Source organism: Anabrus simplex, chromosome 7 (genome assembly GCF_040414725.1).
Source record: "Anabrus simplex isolate iqAnaSimp1 chromosome 7, ASM4041472v1, whole genome shotgun sequence".
Lineage (NCBI taxonomy): Eukaryota > Metazoa > Arthropoda > Insecta > Orthoptera > Tettigoniidae > Anabrus > Anabrus simplex.
In genome coordinates this window covers 111,880,603-111,900,171 of record NC_090271.1, presented here as the reverse complement: position 1 = coordinate 111,900,171, position 19,569 = coordinate 111,880,603, and the positions used below count along the sequence as shown (strand labels likewise).

The window sequence follows — 19,569 nt, the reverse complement described above, 5'->3', positions numbered from 1 at the left end:
CCAATTTACCAAATGTCAATTCGGAATGTAATGCGAACGACAGGAAGCACGATCAACAGGTGGCAAATCTATAGGCCTAGGCCTATATATAAAATAAGAGTTTTGTCTGTACATTGCTCAGAATTTGAAAATAATGGTATTTCTGTATCGGTCATGTTCATAGTAACAAGAAAATGCACTTTTTACTTTTCCGTAATTTCTGTCTGTCTGTCTGTCTGTCTGTCTGTCTGTACACGCATCACGAGAAAACGGTTAAAGAGAATTTAATGAAAATCGGTATGTGAAGTCGGGGGATGAGCCTCTACAATCTAGGCTATAAATCATTATACTCACGCTGAGTGAAATGGTAGTTTAGGGGAAGGCCTAAAATTGAATTCTCAAATATTGTTGTTATTAGTAGTCCTATCTTGATGAAACTCGGTATGCAAAGACAGGAAATAAGTCGCTATAGTCTAGGCTGTAAATTATTTTATTCACGCTGAGTAAAATGTTAGTTTAGGGGAAGGCCTAAAATGTAATTCTCAAATATTTCTTATTAGAGGTGTAATCGATGAATGCTACATAACTAAGGTTATATAGTATTAAATTTCCTATTATTCATGTCTTATACATTGTTACCGTACTGGCTATGATCACAAAGATATTCATGAATTTGTATTTTTGTTACTAAGTCCATATCAGCGCCGAGTAACGAGAAAATGGGTAAACAGTATTTAATGAAAATCGGTATGTAAAGTCGGAGAATAAGAAACTACAGTTTACGGTATAAAATATTTTACAAATCACAGAGTCGAAAGAAAACTAAATGTGTAAGCCTACAATATAGAAAGCTCATAACATTGATCAACAATAACATTACATTGACCATTGTTTGTCGTGATGTGCTTTGTGTCTTCTGTTGCCCCTTATCTCCGGTAGATAGGATTACTGCTGCGTACAGAGTACTTTTTATTTGATTTACGTCGCACCGACATAGATAGGTTTTATGGCGACGATGGGATAGGATAGGGCTAGGAGTGCCTTAGGCCTTAATTAAGGTACAGGCCCAGCATTTGACTGGTGTGAAAGTGGGAAACCACGGAATACCCTCTTCAGCGCTGCCGACAATGGGGTTTAAATCCACTATCTCTCGGATGCAAGCTCACAGCTGCGCACCGCTAACCACACGGCCAACTCGCCCAGTCGTACAGAGTGTAACAGCCTGCCTGAATATTGATGGGAAGTAGCTGGGGAGTTAGATAACTTTCTTCTTTAGCATGCCATTCCCCTGGTTTATAACTTTTCTGATACTACTGGTACGTAACACACTGGATCATCATAGCATTCGGGCTATTCAATCCCTACTCTGAGGCACTGATTGGAATGAACAGAGTGCATATTTAACGAAATAATGGCAGATGAGTGTTCATGGCAATCTGCGGCCTGGTCATGCCAGTAGTGATAGGACATTCGATTCATTTTACTGAATCGATTCATTTGATTCCGTTCACGTTACTGAATCGATACAGTGATCCGATTCACGGCTCATTGGTCACCGCTCCTACTGCATCTGTGTAGTATGTGCTGGTAAGACAGCAGCAACAGCATTCAGTGCGCGCAGCTGCCATCTGGTCTTCATACTATGAACTCCTTTCTTAGAAAAAATGCTAGTTACTCTAATACATCGAAGGTGTCCGGTGATGCAGGGTGGGAAAGGTTAGGATTAGGAAGGTGGCAGCCATGACCTGAATTAAGGTACAGTCCCAGCATTTCCTGATGTGAAAATGGGGAAACTACGGAAAAACCATCTTAACAGCTGCCGACGGTGGGATTCGAACCCACCATCCCCCGAATGCAAGCGCATAGCCACGCGATATTAACCGCAGTATTTTTCTATCAGCTGAGGATTTTTTAATAGTCATATTTTGTATAGGCTACCCGAGATGTACAGTAGCCCGCTGGTTTTCTGATTCAACATACTATTATTGCGTCTGTCCACATATGATTGAAGTCTTGTGCAACGATGTGACATATGAACTGAGAGAATACTGAGCCGTTCTTCCCAATATAAAACAGGTACTTTTGAGTGGTCATGAGCATGACTCAGTCATAGGGCAGGCTAGAGTCGAGTATAATTGTCAAATGTCAACTAAGTTATAATACTAAGATTCATTAAACTAATAAATAGTATAACATAATAGCCTACCTACTTACTAGCTACTTCAGAATTATGTTGTGACTACCTTTATAACACTGCAAGTAAATCCATCTATTATTTAAACTTCCCTGTAAGAAGAGGACAGTGAGTGCAAATGGGTATTATTTTCAAATGAGCTGAGCTCGAGAGTCCATTATAGCATACGATTCTTTCAGTGTAGCATGGCTCACTGTATGTTTCGCTGCAGTGAGCCGATAAGGAGCCGTATATATCTTGTGTCTCACTGAGCCGCGCTCGTTCACGATTCTTTCGATGTGCCATGGCTCGCTGTATATCTCGCTGCAGCGGAAGCTCGGCTCTCCGCGTGTCCAGTGAGCCGATAAGGAGCCGTGTGTATCATGTGTCTCACTGAGCCGCGCTCGTTCACGATTCTTTCGATGTGCCATGATTCACTGTATGTCTCGCTGCAGCGGAAGCTCGGCTCCCCGTCAACGTCCAGTGAGTGCGCCACTCAGCACTGTCCGCTGGGAGTAAGCTGGATCATGTGCCGTGAGCTAGCCTTTCCTGTGAATCGATTCACTCGGACACTTGAATGAATCGATACACTGCTTCGAATCATACATTCAGTAGCCAACACTACATCCCAGCTCTGGAACTTTGGACTATTAGATTGGCAACCCAATCTAACCGCAGCACTGTTCGTTAAAAGTGATAAAACGTGCGGCTTTCCATTTGATCGAGTATTTTATATGATAGCATTGCTTTTAATCGCTACATTCATACTTACGTTTTTGTAATGACCTATGTTTATTTCAGTTAGGAAAACCACAAAGTCAGTCTTTCTGAGAATCCCGTAGCGAAGCACGGGTACATCAGCTAGTAATTTAATATGGCAAGGAGAGCTGATACAGAAAGTGGCGGACCATCTAGAGGGAAGAATATTCTGCACGTGGTGCTGATAAAACCACATGAGCTCTACAGAGAAACCGAAATAATAGATGGTATTAATGATCACGAAGCTGTTTTTGTAGTAGTTAAAAATTGACATGATAGAAGGAAGGTCTTAAAATTAGGACTATTAGGCAGTAAAATATGGCTGATAAAACAGCCATGCGGGAGTTTTTAAAAATTAACCATGATCGATGAAAAACTGTAAATAAAAATCTTAACAGACTCTGGGATGGGTTTACAGAAATTGTTGAGGAATGTGAAAAGAGGGTTGTACTTTTAAATGTGGTAAGGAATTTGAAAGACCCACTATACTATAACAGAAAATGAAGAGACTAAGGAGGAGGTGCAGATTGGAAAGAAATTGCTAGGAAATTGAATCTAGCAAAGAAGTCAGCTAAGGATAACATGATGGCAAACAAAACTGGCAGTCACACAAATTTCAGCAAAAAATGGAAGTGTATGTATAGGTACATTAAGGCAGAAACAGGTTCCAAGAAGGACATTCCAGGAATCATTAATGAACAAGGGGAGTGTGTATGCTAGGATCTTCAAAAGGCAGATTTATTCAGTCAGCAGTATACAGTATACAGTGTGATAGTACATATATCACACCCCCGAATTATATGTAGAAGGTAGAGATATTATTGTCAGTATTCGATTTATTATTATTATTATTATTATCGGTATTTCATTTGTATATTTTGTCATTTATATTTATAAGCTGGAAGATATCCACATATGTAGGTATGAGTAATTTGTTTTGCATGAGTGGGAAAACATTGCTTTAATAACTCTGGTAATTTGAATGAGTCGTATGGCTACCCCAGTGTTTGTTGTGATGTACTTGTGTCGGGAAATTCATGAGTCATGTATATATCCCAGCCTGATGAGATGAGCTTGTTGTTGTATTAGGAAAGTTTGGTGATTCATGGAATATACCCCAGAGTTTGTTATTGTCTTGGGAGGAAGAAGTAGTTCAGGGCTTGGTCTTGACAAGAGGTTCACTCATGATTGGTGGGCAAGCATCAATCCAGACGTCTCATCTGAGAGGAGGGGGATGTTGATGTCTATAAAGGTTGATCATACGGCGGCAACCAAAAACATTGTAAGGGTGATTGTAAAGGTGAAGGTAAAGGAACGAGAAGGAAGATAACTACAACTACAACTGACGCACTGTACGGGAAGGAAGTGGTGCTGATACACGGTACTGGAATGACACGGCTGCAGTGGACTGGACTTCAAACGTTCGTGGAGCGTAGTCTTGTTATGTTCGTGGAAAGTGGCTGATTGTGGAGAGTGCTTGCGCATTAAGTATGGTAGCACTTGTGGCGGCCTAGCATTACATGTTGGTGAAAGCTATCTCAGACTTTCCATAAATTTATGTTGAGGATCGACAGACGTGTGTGTATATATCTTTACAACAAGTGTTAAAATATGTGAACACAGTAGTACAAGGTACAGTATCTGTGTGATGTGATAACTGCCGATTATGAGAATCGGTAAGTCGAATTGATATAGAGACAGTGAAGGGTATTTATCTTCATACATGTACATTGTTCATCGGACCATCTACAAATGGTAGCTTAGTTCTCGCTTTCGTTTTCCCACGATTTTCATCATTATTATTATTATTATTATTATTATTATTATTATTATTGTTGTTGTAAATATGGAGTCTTCCAGCAATATTTTATGTGTGTATTATATGTATAATGTTGTATGTTGATGAGGTGCTCATGCACGGAATTTGTTAAGAATATAGTTAGCTATTTTAGAATCAGTGTTATTGATGAACCTAGGTGCAGTTCCTACCTAATTAGTCGTTTTCAGGAGGTTAGGTAAGGCCTGCAGCAGATGTACCAGTACGCAGCATTATGTACACGCCCTGGGATATAAAGTTTATCATGCTCTTATCTAAATTCGAGGGATCCATTCTGGTGAACTCTGGCGCCCATACTACGGACATTTCGGTTAATTATGCTTATTAATTTTAGTAAGTTTTTGAGTAATTTTATATATATATTCGTGATTTTATTTATTATTATCATCAAAAAATTACAATTGGCTTCCCAACGTGTGGCTGAATGATTGGTACATCTGTTAGGCGTATAAGCGTAGGTGCACTTGTCAGGTGTGGATGGAATTCTACAAACTAGGTCAGTGAAGTGTTTTATATGTACGTGATATGTTTGTTGGAGTATGAAGAAATGTTGTAGCGAGTCGAGTATTATAAAATTGAGAAGTAGAGAGGTTGTTAAAGTTGCTGGTACCATGAATCAGGATAGGAGAAGTCAAAAGAATTCCACCACATTGAGTTTATCTAATTTAAGTGAGAGTAGCGAAATGGCTGATAGTAGGAAAGATCAATCGGCAACGATATGTGAGGAATCTAGTACCCCGTCTCAAACTCAGAATGTAGGGAATCAAGGCGAGTCTTCAATGCTCTGTATGATTAAATCGCTACTTAATGAGTTGAAGGGTGAATTGTCCAGTAAGATTGATAGCCAGAGTAAAGAGTTAAATTCAGTGAGTGTTGAATTAAATGCTGTTACCAGTAAAATCGATAATAATAATAATGTTGAATGGTCCAGTAAAATCGATAATAATAATGTTGAATTGTCCAGTAAAATCGATAACAATAATGTTGAATTGTCCAGTAAAATCGATAATAATAATGTTGAATTGTCTAGCAAGATTGATAGTCAGAGTAAAGAGTTGAAGAGTGAATTGAGTTTTTTAAGTAATGAAATATACAGTATTAATAGTGAATTAAATTCAGTTAGTACGGAATTGTCCAGTAAGATTGAGAATCAAAGTAAGGAGTTAAATTAAGGTAGAAGCTCAATGCTTGGAATTGACTGAGAAAATTGAATGCCGATTTAATGTGGTTAGGAAAGAATTTGTTGAAAACAGCAAGGAATGTGATAAGAGAATAAAAATAGTGGAAGATAAAGTCGAAGAAATAGATAGAATTAAATCCAATCAGAACGTTTTAGCGAAGCGTATAGATGAGAAGGATGAGAAATTGGAGAAAGACCTTAAGTCGGTAAAAGATGACCTCAAGTCAGTAGAAGGAAATGCCAGAATGGTAGTTGAAGAAGGAATTAAAGCATGTCATGTAAAGTTAAGGCAGGAGATCAGTCAAATTCAAGTAGGTAGCAGCATATGTAATAGGTACGTATCTTGTACGAAGGACTCTGAATTACCCAAGTTTAATGGTCGGCAGTTTAATCCGATGGAATTCTTGAAAACGGTGGAGAAACGGTATTCCAAGAATCTTGACGATGGTTTGATCGAATGGAGTATGGTTGATGAGATGTTGGATATTGCATTTGTTGGAGAAGCGAGATCCTGGTTTCAAGTTTATAGACAGGGTATTTCGAGTTTGGAGGAATTTAGGGAGAAATTTAGTTCTAAATTTTGGAGTGATGCTATTCAGGGAAGGGAAAGAGATCGCGTGCTATTTTGTAAATATAGACCTCAGGAAGGTGTATCTATGACGGAGTATTTCTTGGCGCATGTTCTGATCAGCCAGAATATTGAAGGTCTAGCATCGGAGAGAGATACAGTCCGCCAGATGTTGAGGCATTTTCCTGAGAAGGTCGGATTAGCTGCATGTATGCAGAATATTGTTACGATTAAGGAATTAGAGCAGCTGTTAGAGAGGTTTGATGCTTTGGAAGGGCAGGGGAGGACTAGGCAAAGTGAAGGTAGAAATTACGGGGATAATGGGAGACAAGGTAATCAGGTAGCGGGAGATAGGAATAATCAGAATTTCAGTCATTCTAGGCAAGGGAATCAGGGTGGTAATTCCGGAAGGGGAAACAGACACTCTAATCAAGGAGTTAATCACCAGGAATATTTTGGCAGAAGACCTAATCAAGGGTAATCAGAAAGTAGGGGGCGTACGGATCAAAGACCTCCAGATCAAGTGCCGAGAAATGATAACAGTGAACAGTCCACGTCAAGTAATTTAAACCGGAATCGGACTTCTTAGTTGGGTCAGATAGGCAGTCCGATACCGAAATTCCTATTCACGCGATGAAACAGGTAAGTTACGAGGTAGACGTGAAAGAGGAATTATTGTATTACCATGTGTTTTGTGTTCAGGGAGATTTTGAGTATAAGGGGCGTGATGAAAGTAAGAAAGATGTGTCGGATGTCTTACTTTGTGCTAGTGGTGATGGTAATAGCGGTGTTGCGATTGATAATCTTATGGAAGTTTCTGAAATTGAAAGTGAAGCTTTTTGTGAAGTTGACGAAGGTTGTTTTGTGAGTGAAGAGTGTTCACGGAGTATACATCATGAGGATGTTTTTGTTGATTTAAGTGTACGTGAGGAGAGTAAAGTTAGGTCCATTATGTGTGAAAATGGTGATTTTGAGATTAATGAAACTTCTGCTAAGAGAGTCGAGAGTAGCAGTGTTGTTGGCATGAAAGTGGTGCGAGTAGGAGCTGATATGGAATGTGGTGAAGATGGTTTAATTGTTGGGTCATTAAGTGGTAATGATAGCAACATTATAGTGAATTATGGTAAGAATTACAATAATAGAGTGAGCGTGAGTGAGAATGGAAGTGTGCGTGAGATGAAGGAAAGTCTATCCAAGCGAGTGTGTTATGTTTTATTTAAGGCTGAGACTTGTGTGAATGATTTGAATGACGTGCTGTATGATATCGATGTGGAATGTGTGAAGAAGTATGTGATTTGTTTGCTTGCATTAATTATGGTTTTGTGGAAGAGTAAATGTAGTGAGATTCCCGCGCATTTCAGAAAGAGGGATTTCCTTTTTATGAATGTTCCGAATGAAAGTTTGTATGATTCCTGTGTGACTCAATGGGATGAATGTTTGTGTGTGAGATAGAGTGGATTATAGACGTAGTTAGTTTTTTATTGCGGTACGCATTCCTCGCTTACGGATGCCAATGTTAAGTTTATGTATAGTTTTTTTCATTTATATCAGGGTCCGTATACGGTGGACAGTAGAATAGGCAAGTGTGCTTATAGGCTCCTAACCACTAACAACAAGGTTCTTGGAACATTTAATATCTATAGCCTTCGCAGATATAAGAGATAGGATCTGCACCTTGGATGTATATATTATCAATTATGAGTTATGTGTACAGTAGCAAGAAGGGATTGTGTTCAATGGTATATGAAACAATCAGAGTTTTGTGTATATAGCCATATTATTATTATTATTATTATTATTATTATTATTATTATTGTTTGGACAAATTGTATTTCGTGTGTGCGAATACAATGCAGTAGACGCAATGTATATATCATTATTACAGTAAATTAAGTGTTCAGTTATGTCATTATAAGGTTATGTATAAAGTTCTGTTTTATGGTGAATCATAATATGTGATATCGATTCACCAAGGGGGCGTTATGTGATAGTACATATATCACACCTCCGAATTATATGTAGAAGGTAGAGATATTATTGTCAGTGTTCGATTTATTATTATTATTATTATTATTATTATTATTATTATTATTATCGGTATTTCATTTGTATGTTTTGTCATTTATATTTATAAGCTGGAACATATCCACATATGTAGGTATGAGTAATTTATTTTGCATGAGTGGGAAAACATTGCTTTAATAACTCTGGTAATTTGAATGAGTCATATGGCTACCCCAGTGTTTGTTGTGATGTACTTGTGTCGGGAAATTCATGAGTCATGTATATTTCCCAGCCTGATGAGATGAGCTTGTTGTTGTATTAGGAAAGTTTGGTGATTCATGGAATATACCCCAGAGTTTGTTATTGTCTTGGGAGGAGGAAGTAGTTCAGGGCTTGGTCTTGACAAGAGGTTCACTCATGATTGGTGGGCAAGCACCAATCCAGACGTCTCATCTGAGAGGAGGGGGATGTTGATGTCTATAAAGGTTGACCATACGGCGGCAACCAAAAACATTGTAAGGGTGATTGTAAAGGTGAAGGTAAAGGAACGAGAAGGAAGATAACTACAACTACAACTGACGCACTGTACGGGAAGGAAGTGGTGCTGATACACGGTACTGGAATGACACGGCTGCAATGGACTGGACTTCAAACGTTCGTGGAGCGTAGTCTTGTTATGTTCGTGGAAAGTGGCTGATTGTGGAGAGTGCTTGCGCATTAAGTATGGTAGCACTTGTGGCGGCCTAGCATTACATGTTGGTGAAAGCTATCTCAGACTTTCCATAAATTTATGTTGAGGATCGACAGACGTGTGTGTATATATCTTTACAACAAGTGTTAAAATATGTGAACACAGTAGTACAAGGTACAGTATCTGTGTGATGTGATAACTGCCGATTATGAGAATCGGTAAGTCGAATTGATATAGAGACAGTGAAGGGTATTTATCTTCATACATGTACATTGTTCATCGGACCATCTACAAATGGTAGCTTAGTTCTCGCTTTCGTTTTCCCACGATTTTCATCATCATTATTATTATTATTATTATTGTTGTTGTAAATATGGAGTCTTCCAGCAATATTTTATGTGTGTATTATATGTATAATGTTGTATGTTGATGAGGTGCTCATGCACGGAATTTGTTAAGAATATAGTTAGCTATTTTAGAATCAGTGTTATTGATGAACCTAGGTGCAGTTCCTACCTAATTAGTCGTTTTCAGGAGGTTTGGTAAGGCCTGCAGCAGATGTACCAGTACGAAGCATTATGTACACGCCCTGGGATATAAAGTTTATCATGCTCTTATCTAAATTCGAGGGATCCATTCTGGTGAACTCTGGCGCCCATACTACGGACATTTCGGCTAATTATGCTTATTAATTTTATTAAGTTTTGAGTAATTTTATATATATATTTTTATTCATGATTTTATTTATTATTATCATCAAAAAAGTTACAACAGTATACAGATTGTTGGTTACAGGGATTATGTCCAGTTAGAGGTGGTGACTAATTAAAGAAGTATTAAAATTTGCCTGTGATAACAACGGCATTTACAATAAGATAGAATACTTGAAAACTAGAAAAAGCTGCTGGAATTGACAAGATTTCGGGGTTATACTAAAGACAATGGGTTGGTATGTAGGTCCAAATTTGAAGTTCTTGTTTGATTATTGTTTGCATAATAATAATTTCGTATGGCTATTTCTAGCCGGGTGCAGCCCTTGTAAGACAGACCCTCCGATGAGGGTGGGCGGCATCTGCCATGTGTAGGTAACTGCGTGTTATTGTGGTGGAGGATAGTGTTATGTGTGGTGTGTGAGTTGCAGGGATGTTGGGGACAGCACAAACACCCAGCCCCCGGGCCATTGGAATTAACCTATTAAGGTTAAAATCCCCGACCCGGCCGGGAATCGAACCCGGGACCCTCGGAACCGAAGGCCAGTACGCTGACCATTCAGCCAACGAGTCGGACATTGTTTGCATGAAGGAGCTATATTAAATGAATGGAGAGTTGCTATAGTAACCGACTTTGTTCTAGCGCCTGACAATCAGGAGCCAGCATCGGCTAAGTTCGTGCATGATCGTCGTGGCCCGATATTTAGCCACATCCTCCCTCTGTTTGAGTGTTTCAAAACTAAGGATTAACGCTTTCCTCGAGTTGAGTGTATTGTGAACGGAATTGCAGGCTCAGTGATATAATTGAACGCTCACAATGCTATAGCGTGACCATTTTATAACCGGTTCTAATGCAACGAGCTATTTCTAACAGAAAATAAGTGGCTAATATTATTATGAAAGGCATACCTAGTTACAAATATTCATATCATATCGTTATGATGGCGGCCCATATAATATTGTAAGGAGAGCGAGCTGATAAAACATCATTTATTTCAGTTGAACTTGTCTTTGCTAGGATGAGACGTCTCTTTCTTACAACTGTATATGGACTGGCCATTTATTTAAACTGGAAAATTATCTATCATAAAAGTAGACTTACCAAATAGGATTGTTGAAACTCATTTTATTGTTCCTGTCGAACGAACTTTACCACAGTTTCAGCACTTATAGTTTAGTTCGTAATCTTCTTCTTGTTTTCTCCCCTGTGGGTGGGGGCAGTAGAATAACACCCACGGTATCCCCTGCCTGTCGTACGAGGCGACTTAAAGGGGCCTCAGGGGCTCTGAACTTTGGAGCGTGGGTTGGCGACCACGGGGTCCTCAGCTGAGTCCTGGCATTGCTTCCACTTACTTGTGCCAGGCTCCTCACTTTCATCTATCCTATCCGACCTCCCTTGGTCAACTCTTGTTCTTTTCCGACCCCGACGCTATTAGGTTTGCGAGGGCTAGGGAGTTTTTCACTTTCATGCCCTTCGTGGCCCTTGTCTTACTTTGGCCGATATCTTCATTTTTCGAAGTGTCGGATCTCTTCCATTTTTCCCTCTGATTAGTGTTATATAGAGGATGGTTGCCCAGTTGTACTTCCACTTAAAACAATAATCACCACCACCCGATGCTATTAGGTTTGCGAGGGCTAGGGAGTCTTTCATTTTCACGCCCTTCGTGGCCCTTGTCTTTCTTTGACCGATATCTTCATTTTTCGAAGTGTCGGATCCCTTCTATTTTTCCCTCTGATTAGTGTTATATAGAGGATGGTTGCCTAGTTGTACTTCCTCTTAAAACAATAATCACCACCACCTTCTTGTTTTCCTACCGCTTTTCCCACATCTGTGAGGTCGCGGGTGCGAACTGCGTCATATATATATATGGATTTGGCCCTGTTTTACGGCCGGATGCCAGTATCTTAATATCTTGTAAGTTTCAGCCTATTTTTCCCTTCCTTTAATTTCACCAAGTTTTTTCTCCACGCACAGTCAACATGCCAGAAACAGAAAAGTCGAAACTTGGGAGGAAGCATTACTTTCATCCAGGCATTATACAACGATGGGGTGGTTGGTAGTGTGGTATGTTGTCTGAATATGAAGAGGAGAGTGTTGGGACGGACACAAACACCCAGTCCCCGAGCCAGAAGAATTAATCGGAAGCGATTAAAATCCCCAATCCGGCCGGGAAACGAACCCGGGACCCTCTGAACCGAAGGCCAGTACGCTGACCATTCAGCCAACGAGTCGGACAGCTTAGTTCCTAATATCACTTGATATATTTTGCACAGATTCTGTAAATAACTTATTGTTCACACTCAAAATATTAACTAATACAAATAAGAAAGAAATTTCAATTTATATTAATTGAAATATGAGAAACATATTATCATTGTGGAACAAACTGGGGAAGATACAACTACATATATTTATACGTGGCTGTGGTATGTAGTTTAGCGGAGTAATAAATTTGCACAGATTATTTCTTGCTTGTCTACAGTAGGTCTTTACAAGGATAAGGCTGTTCTTTGATAATGCCCTTTTTTTAGTGGAGAATAGTCTTCTTTTCAGTTGAAAATTTATTCTTTAGAAGAAGATGGCATGTTTCGGGAATGCATACACTACAAGAAAAGAAAGACTCATGTATAATTAAAGAATGTACCGGTAGAACATACTAAACACACGAAGTTACTCATCACTATTTTAGAATTAAATTTAATACACTATCTTAATTAATTACTTGTGACGACACGATAGAATTAAATAATACACTAGCTAAATTATTTCAGTCAGAGATTGAAATGTGCGCGGGACTTGTGACGACACGATGCGTTCGGCACTACGAGCCGAGTGACACCGAATGTAACCGATGACGGCTCCTGAGTGTCAGGCGCTAGACTAAAGTTAGTAACCGCTGTGTATAAAGGAAATTGTGATATACATAAAGCTGAACATTACAGGCCAGTCAGTTTGACATGCATGGCATGTAAGCTTTGGAAATGCATTGTTTTTAATTATATTAGATATGTTTGCGAAATTAATAAATGGTTCGGTAGAAGGCAGTTCGGTTTTAGGAAAGGTTATTCCACTGAAGATCATCTTGCAGGATTCCAGCAAGATATAGCAGATATCTTGGATTTAGGAGAACAAATGGATTGTATCGCGATTGCCCTGTCTAAGGCATTTGATAAGGTAGATCATGGGATACTACTGGCAAGAATGAATGCAATAGGACTAGACAAAACAGTGACTGAATGGGTGGCTATATTTCCAGAAAACAGATCGCAGGGAATTAGAGTAGGCGAAGCTTTATCTGACCCTGTAATAATTAAGAGGGGAATTCCTCAAGGCAGTATTATTGGACCTTTATGTTTTCGTATATATAGCCTATATATAAATGAAATGAGTAAAGAAGTGGAATCAGAGATAAGGATTTTTGCGGATGATGTTATTCTGTATAGTTACAAAATTGTGAGCAACTGCAAAATGACCTCGACAATGTTGCGAGATGGACAGTACACAATGGTATGATGATAAATGGAGTTAAAAGTCAAGTTGTGAGTTCCACAAATAGGAAAAGTCCTCTTAAGTTTTAAAATACTGCGTTAATGGGGCGGAAGTTCCTTATGGGAATCACTGTATGTACCTAGGTGTTAATATAAGGAAAGATCTTCATTGGGGTAATCACATAAATAGGATTGTAAATAAAGGGTACAGATCTCTGCACATGGTTATGAGGGTGTTTAGGGTTATAGTAAGGATGTAAAGTAGGGGGCAGAGGCCTACTAATCTCTGATAAGACCCCAACTAGAGTATGGTTCCAGTGTATGGGACCCTCACCAGGATTACTTGATTCGGGAAGTGGAAAACACTCAATGAAAAGCAGCTCGATATGTTCTGGGTGATTTCCAGCAAAAGAGAAGCGTTACAAAAATGTTGCAATGTTTGGGCTGGGAAGACTTGTAAGAAAGGAGAAAAGCTGCTCGACTAAGTGGTATATTCCGAGCTGTCAGTGGAGAAATGGCGTGGAACGACATTAGTAGACGAATACGTTTGAGTGGTGTCTTCAAAAGTAGGAAAGATCACATTATGAAAAAGTTTAAATTGAAGAGGACAAACTGGGGCAAATATTAGTTTATAGGAAGGGGAGTTAAGGATTGGAGTAAATTACTTGAAGAGATGTTCAATAAATTTCCAATTTCATTGAAATCATTTAAGAAAAGGTAGGTAAACAACAGAAAGGGAATCTGCCACCTGGACGACTGCCCTAAATGCAGATCAGTAGTGATTTATTGATTGATTGATTGATTGATTGATTGATTGTGCTCGACGGCGGCAAGCTTTTCTTTCTTTACGTCGCACCGACACAGATATGTCTTATGGCGACGATGGGATAAGAAAGGCCTAGGAATTGGTAGGAATCGGCCGTGGCCTTAATTAAGGTACAGCCCCAGCATTTGCCTGAAATGAAAATGGGAAACCACGGAAAACCATCTTCAGGGCTGCCGACAGTGGGGTTCTAACCCACTATCTCCCGATTACTGGATACTGGCCGCACTTAAGCGACTGCAGCTATCGAGCTCGGTGCGGCAAGCTTTGTTGCGCAACCGCTTTATAAGCATTAAGTCGGTACTGCATGAATTTGGTCGTTGCATAAAATGTTCCTGGAAGACGTCTTTAAGTTCGGCACCAGCAACATGAGAAATCTTCATGCTCTCTGCTTCTGCTATCCTCTTTTTCATCAATTTCATCTTTACTCTTTTGCACTTATAATTATTTCTAGGTAGTATCCAGTAATCGGGAGATAGTGGGTTCGAGTCCCACTGTCGGTAGCCCTGAAGATGGTTTTCCGTGGTTTCCCATTTTCACACCAGACAAATGCCGGGGCTGTACCTTAATTAAGGCCACGGCCGCTTCCTTCCACTTCTTAGGCCTTTCCTGTCCCATCGTCGCCATAAGACATATCTGTGTCGGTGCGACGTAAAGCAAATAGCATTAAAAAAATAAGTTCTTCATCTAATTTGTCTGTAGTTTTCAGTTTCTGTTTTAGATTTAACCGAAGACGCTTTCTTTTTACGGCCATAATAGTGTATTGTAACTGAAGCCAAAATTTCACATAAAATCGTTGACTTGGCTTTCAATTAGTACCTGTAACACAACAGTTGACAGTGATACGTAACAGCATATAGGCTAAGCTCATCTTTGCTATTTTAACTTCACGATTAGAGGCTGATTTCCCGAAAAGCCGGATAGTTAGGAGCTGGATTATCAAGAATCTACGATAGCCTACTACCGGACTGAGTGGGTATAGACCCCGCCCATTTCGACTCAGACGGCCTGCACGCAGCCTGGCTATTAGGTACATTTACTGATTCCAACATCCAAGAATACAACTTTCACGACTATTCCCTGTCCGTACGATTTTGTAAAATAACTCTATATTTAATAATAATAATAATAATAATAATAATAATAATAATAATAATAATGCCTGTGTTTCTAATTTATAAATTCAGGCTCCTTTTCTATATAATAGGTGCTCTTTAACGTATTTATTATTATGGTCACTTACTACTTTAGTTATATCCTTGTTTCAATTCCTGTATTTTTCATAGTGTAGAAATAATCATTGTTGTACTTGGATTGTCATATTCTCTGTATATGTGTTTTCCATTCATTCTTCTTCCTTGTCTTTATTATCTTCAGCATTATTATTATTATTATTATTATTATTATTATTATTATTATTATTATTATTATTATTATGTATTTATCTTTACTTACTTGTATGCATTAAAAGTACTGTTGTGTTAAGAAGGTACTGTATTGGGCTTACTGCCTGTGTACTTTCAAAAAGACAAATAAATAAATAAATAAATAAATAAATAAATAAATAAATAAATAAATAAATAAATAAATAATGCTATTGATTTTAGGTCCCACTTACTTTTACGGTTTTCCGAGACGCGGAGATGCCAGACTTTTGTCCCGCAGGAGTTCTTTAACGTGCTAGAAAATCTACCGACCACCTTCGAATACCACCGGACTGAGCCAGGATCGAACCTGACAAGTTGGGCTCAGAAAGCCGGTGCTCTACCATCCGAGCTGCTCAGCCTGGCAACTCTGCTTTTAACAGCCATGAAACTTAACCTATCATGACTCATATAACCCTTGCATAACAGCGGCGATGTGTGATCAGTGGACCGTATTATTTCGAATTCAAAGTCGGATTAGCTACAGGAATTTGTCGGAAAGTATGAACTACCGGTACTCGCCTAACGTTTCAGCATTTTCCACGTGGATTGGAGGTGGTGGTGATTATTGTTTTGAAAAGAAATACAACTGGGCAACCATCCTCTCAACATCTTAAAAGAAATACAATTTATTTCTACAGCTGATCCCAGGTATTTCTGGGGTCGCACTTGATTTTTGAGATGAATATTTCAGCCCAGGTTCGATTGGGATTCGAGCGTCGAAACTGGTACTGAGGTGTCAAGCTCTCCCTCCCCCTCCGGTCACTCTTAACACTACATAGAAGGATAAAAGGAAGAGGACTGACCCTCCGATGATGAAGGTGTTGACAGAAGAAAGAAAGGGGCACGAAGGGTGTAAGATGAAAAAAAAAAAAGTCGACCGACGCGAAGCTTAAGCACCTTCAAACACTAGCGGACTGCGCGAGGATCGAATCCGCCCACTTGGACTCAGAAGACCAGCACTACTCACTCAATCTGGCTATCCGATACATTTACTAACCCCTACGTCCATCTCCATGGCTAAATGGTTAGCGTGCTGGCCTTCGGTCACGGGGGGTCCCAGGTTCGATTCCCGGCACGGTCAGGAATTTTAAACATCATTGGTTAATTTCGCTGGCACGAGGGCTGGGTGTATGTGTCGTCTTCATCATCATTTCATTCTCATCACGACGCGCAGGTCGCGTACGGGTGTCAAATCCAAAGACCTGCACTTGGCGAGCCGAAAATGTCCTCGGACACTCCCGGCACTAAAAGTCTTACGCCATTTCATTTTACTAACCCCTTACATCTAGTACTGTAATTCCCACCTAATACCGTCGGGCTCGGAAGAGAACAAGAGTTGACCAAAAGAGGCCGGAAAGGAAAGATGAAAGCGAGGAGGATGGCATATTAAGTAAGTTGAAGTTCAGTTGTAATTTTTCTTTCCGGGAGTTGGGAGTCTTCCAGCTGATAACCGAGTCCGTACTTTTTTTTTTTTTTTTTTTTTTTTTTTGCAAGCCTACTTATTTGACAGGCAAGAAATCTAAGGTGGGAATCGCAAAATTACGAAAGGGTCCGGTACTGTAAATACAAAATCAGAACTAATAAATGAGAAAAATCTAAATATTTATCAATAGAATATTCATGAGTACCGGAGCGTATGACCACTTCTTAACATGTACAGTAATTTCCGGTACTCATTTAGCATCTTTTTTTTTTTTTGGAACTATTGGTACCGAGTATCGGCCCAATTAAACGCATGTGTTCAAGTGGATTGCGCTATCACCAAGTAAAGTTGCGAGTGTGTTCCCTATTGTCTCCGTTGACGATGTATTTGTGTGTTCCTTTTAATGTAAATAGACTATAGTAGGTCTACTGCACTGGAGAATAATAATTTTGTGTACAAATTGATTTGACATATTGAAAAAATCCACAGCCTGTTTCCAGTCATTCGACCGGGTCAGGAATGGAATGAATGAAACCCCCATCTAGCGGCGAGGATAGGAATTGTGCCGGCTGCCGAAGCCTGTCGCACTCCTCTGAGGCGAAGATTAATGAATGACGGATGAAATGAAATAATACTGAAGAGTACTGCTGGAATGAAATATGACAGGGAAAACCGGAATACCTGGAGAAAAATCTGTCCCGCCTCCGCTTTGTCCAGCACAAATCTCTTATGGAGTGACCGGGATTTGAACCACGGAACCCAGTGGTGAGAGGCCAACGCGCTGCCGCCTCGGAGGCTTTGTGATTTGATATATTGATTCTGGAAATTTGTATCAATCAATCGAAACAATGAGTTCGATGTAAACTACTGTAATAGTCGTGTTCTACATTTTGACACCAAAAATCACAATTTGCTTATTATCCGAAATTGTGTAAATCCCTCCCCTGTCCCTTCTTTAGGTTAACGGAGGTTTTACTATAATAATAATAATAATAATAATAATAATAATAATAATAATAATAATAATAAATTTTGACAATAAAGGTAGGCCGGGCTGAGTGGCTCAAACGGTTGAGGCGCTGGCTTTTTGACTCCTACTTAGCAGGTTCGATCCTGGCTCAGTCCGGTGGTATTCAGGTGCTCAAATACGTTCGCCTCGTGTCAATAGATTTACTGACACGTAAAAGAACTCCTGCGGGACTAAAGTCCGGGACCTCGGCGTCTCCGAAGACAGAAAAAGTAGTTAGTGGGACGTAAAGCCAATAACATTGTTATTATTTCAACAATAAAAGTGAGTAATGGCTTATGGGTTATAAACCAATACGAGGATGCATTCTTTAGTGTTTCTTTCTCTGTCTCTCTGCCGGAAGAATCATAAATGAACATACAGTTGACTAGTGCTACAATCTCTTCTGGTTCGGCAATCGGCATTCTCTTCGTAAACACGTTGAACCTGGGAAATTTGAAGATAAATTCACTGTCTTTCAAAGTTTGCCGCGCTATGACCTGGGAGTTATAAAAGGCTCCTAATTCTCTCTCCGTTGTGCCTTTGCCCACTGCGTCAATGCACATTTTGAAACTCATAATGTCTTTATTAACGTTAAAACTGCATAGTTAGGCGCAAAGAAACTAATCTCTTCAATCTAGCAGTTTGCAATTTCAGTGTTTCAAAGATACAACTTCATACTTGAATGCATATCTCACACTGTTCTCTACTGTCCGTGACGCAAAACCGCCGTTAGCAAATGAAGGATAACACCCGCACAACTTTTAAGACAGATTAAGATTTGAATGAATGTATTTTTTTGTCTTACATACCTCAGTAACGGATGAGAGCGTTGATGAAACTGATTACTTGAATATGTGATATGCTTCACGCAGGCCCATTCAATCGTCGCACGCAAACAGCTGCTCGTTCAAGGTCAGTCTCCAGCCTCTATCCAATAAACACAGGCTATGCCATCTTTATTCGGAGCGTAGAACTCGACCGGAGTTGACCTTGACAGTCTGCAGGTCTACCAACAAGCTTTGTGGGGCCTAGGGCAGTGTCAAGTGGAGAAATTCCTCTTCATGACGACAGCGAGGACACCGTAATGATGCATACATACTGTATATCTTCATTATAGATTGTTATACCTTTCAACGTTCAGTCTGCAAGCCTTTGTAAATTAACTAAACGTCTTGACAAACCTCTAACTAGATATTTGGCCTCATCTAGTTTCATACCTCTTATCTCTAAATCATTAGAAACTGCGTCTAACCACCGTTGCTTCAGTCTCCCTCTCAGGGTGCGAAATCAGAAAGAAATGGTGGGGGAGAAGAATAATAGGGCTTAACTACTAGTATTTCCCGGCTTCCGTAATGGGGTCATGTGAGGCGAATGGAGGATAGTTACCTAGAAAAATGATGGACTTCGTTATGGAGGGTAAGAGAAGTAGGAGACCAAGACGACAATGGTTAGACTCAGTTTCTAACGATTTAAAAAAAATGAAATGGCGTATGGCTT

General features: G+C 39.6%; 1 protein-coding gene across 1 annotated transcript in view; it reads right to left on the bottom strand.

Moving 5' to 3' along the window:
* LOC136877308 (carboxylic ester hydrolase) overlaps positions 1-19,016 on the bottom strand; it is a 112,580-nt gene extending 93,564 nt beyond the window's left edge. Inside the window, exon 1 of the mRNA XM_067151240.2 lies at positions 18,882-19,016. The gene's annotated coding sequence lies outside the window, so the exon portion shown is untranslated. The remainder of the gene's footprint in view (positions 1-18,881) is intronic.
* Positions 19,017-19,569: the final 553 nt, after the last annotated feature.